The sequence below is a fragment of the Otolemur garnettii genome, unplaced genomic scaffold (genome assembly GCF_000181295.1).
Source record: "Otolemur garnettii isolate 467f Iridium unplaced genomic scaffold, OtoGar3 scaffold00111, whole genome shotgun sequence".
In the NCBI taxonomy this organism is placed as follows: Eukaryota; Metazoa; Chordata; class Mammalia; order Primates; family Galagidae; genus Otolemur; species Otolemur garnettii.
Window position 1 is genome coordinate 6,638,496 of NW_003852506.1, and position 2,994 is coordinate 6,641,489.

A 2,994-nucleotide genomic window follows, 5' to 3' on the forward strand; every position below is an offset into this window, starting at 1 on the left:
TAACTACCTCTGAAGAGAGGCTTACAAAGATAACCTCTTTCTTTACTCAAGTAAAAATAGAAAAGTGAATCATTTGGGGGAAGTAATTCAGATGTAACCTTGCCTGCAGGTCAAAAGATGACTAATTTGTGTCTTCCTCAGTTATAATGCTGAGGGGGAAATACTTTTGAAATAGCCAAAACCTTTTTTTTTAGTTCCATGAAGAAATTAACTTTCCCAAATTGTAAAAAAAAGAACACTAAAATTTAATTTTCCAGAAATGTTGAGCAAGGAAACTAACAGAAGAATTTGCCTTGTAACTGTTTATGATGGCCCCTGAGGTACTATATAGTAATAATCATTTTTGTACTGGATTTTAAATAAAGGGAAAAACTGACTACATTAAGAAAAAAATTGAAAGTCTTGGAGTTAAAGAGAAAATGGATCTGAAAAAGAAAGTCACTATGAACTGGATGTAATTATGAGCATTCCTCACCTATTAAGCTTTTGAGCAGTCTTGCAGCCCTGGAATTTACTCAAGAATTTAACAGTAAGCAAAAAAGGCGCCTGTGATAAGAAGTTTTAAATCACAGAGCAAAAAAACTAGACTTTATTGAGAGACTTTACTTATATGAGAGACACTTACTCAGAGTTAATTTAAACCTTAACTCTTAGTTTAAATACAAGTCAACTAAATTGGTTGTTGCTTTTCTAGCACAAAGCACAATGAAAAGGGAGAGAAGAGGTTCTACTGATAGACTGCAGTGAAATGTAACAACAAAAAGTAAAAATATAAAGAGAAAATAAAGGCTCGGTGCCTGTACTTCAGTGAGTAAGGCACCAGCCACATACGCCAAGGATGGTGGGTTCAAGCCCAGCCCAAGCCTGCTAAAGAACAATAACAACTGCAACCAAAAAACAGTCGGGCATTGTGGTGGGCGCCTGTAGTCCTAGCTACTCAGGAGGCTAAAGCAAGAGAATCACTTAAGCCCAAGAGTTTGAGGTTGCTATGAGCTGAGACATCATGGCACTCTATCTGGGGCGACATAGTGAGACTCTGTCTAAAAAATAATAATAATAATAATAATAATAAAAGAGAAAATAATCATGCAAAATTACTGCAGACTACAGCTGGTGTAAAGGAATGTCTGAAAAGGCCTTCGTTATCACTATACAGGGTGGACATAAAGTTTGTGTGCAATTGGTAATGTCTACCCTGTATAGAACACATAATAATCAATATTAATGTTAATGATTCTGAGTCAATAAAAGGTAAAATTACATTCAGCATGTTTTAGGTATATAAATATACAACATAATTTAACAAAAATTCTTCTAAAAGTAAAAATGAAATATAATGAAAATACTAGTTTTTAAATAGGTAATCTCAGCTATCCAAAACAATGATTTTATTTTATGTGATAGTTGTGATAATTTATGCCCAGTGTTCTGAATACAGGTAAATGTAAAGAGTTTGTTAATTGACCGTAATATCTATGCTTGTGCCTTTCTCTTGCTTATTGCTTTCCCAGGAGCTGATATTCAGTATCACGACAGTCAACTTCAACTACTCAAGAACTGATTCTGGCATAGAAAACCACCAGTTGTGTCCTAGCACAACCATGAGACTTCTGATTTGGATTCTGAAGATCTGGGCTTAAATTCTGCATTTATTATTTTACAAGCTATATAACTTTCAAAAAGGTAATTCACTTCAGTTTCCACACCTGTTTAAAAAAACAGATATTCTAAGTTGTTTCTAATAATTTACTTTTCTGGGAGGTGCCTGTGGCTCAAAGGAGTAGGGCGCTGGCCCCATATGCTGGAGGTAGCAGGTTCAAACCCAGCCCCAGCCAAAAACTGCAAAAAACAAACAAACAAACAAAAAATAATAATTTACTTTTCTACCAAATGCATACATTTAATACTAATTATGGGTACATTAGAGAAATTAAAAAAAATTAAAAGTCACTACATTGATCTCCTATAAATCACTTGAGTACCTTTCTTGCTACTCTGGGCTAAATTTTTTAGTAACAAGAAAAGAACTTCTTCTGTCTTTGGGTTAATCTCTGAAGCTGCAAAACCATTTGCAAATGTAAAAAGGTGGGATATTACTTACCCTGATAAATGTAAGATAATATTGGTCAAGAAACACTGAAACAATTTTGTGTCTCTTAGGTTCACCTAGTACATGCTATTAAGATTTTTGCTTATAAAAAGGCATTTCACATTTACACCTAAAAAAAGGTCTACAAATTTAAAATTATCCACATCTTACCAACATCATCTGAAACACTATAACAACTGCAACTTGAAAATGCATGATGTTAACACCTTGATGTAAAATAATGCTTCTACAGCTGTTTTTACTGCCCAGGACACATTCTCCTTTCTTCTCATTTTATATCTCTGACTTTTGTTCAGAGAGCGCAACTCCTGTCACTCTCAATCAAAGTGGCTTGGGTAGGGTTTATCCTAACCTAGTTCCTGGGATGGGACTATTATTCAGGCAGAAGCCAATCAAGACCATATGCTAATCCTAAACCACAGCAAGAGATTGAGAGTTATGCACATGAACCAAATTAACCCAAACAATACTCATTCTGGGGCTTCTGCTAGAGTGACAGAAGCAGAACTGATAGAAAAGTTTCTTTCCTTGGGGAGTCGCTGAGAAGTAAGGTACAAACACGCAAACATCTTATTATTATTTTTGGGGGGGGCCGGGTCTGCGTTTGAACCCGCCACCTCCAGCATATGAGACCGGCACCTTACTCCTTTGAGCCACAGGCGCCACCCCAAACATCTTAGTATGAACGGAAAGACTACTTAAAAATAGAGAAGTTCAGAACTAAAAAAAGATGCCTATAACATCAATTCAATTTCTGAAGGCAGCTATGTCTGAAGTTATCAACTTTTATTTAAGCCAATTTGAACTGGGATCACTTCTGATCATAAGATGCCTGATACACAACCCAAAATATCAATAAATTCCTTTTGAATTGTGGAGAAATT

At 35.4% G+C, this 2,994-nt stretch overlaps 1 protein-coding gene across 1 annotated transcript in view; it reads right to left on the reverse strand.

Annotated features, from left to right (window-relative positions):
- The window catches only part of N6AMT1 (N-6 adenine-specific DNA methyltransferase 1), a 17,158-nt gene that overhangs the window by 10,766 nt on the left and 3,398 nt on the right, over positions 1 to 2,994 (reverse strand). The gene's annotated exons all lie outside the window — the stretch shown is intronic.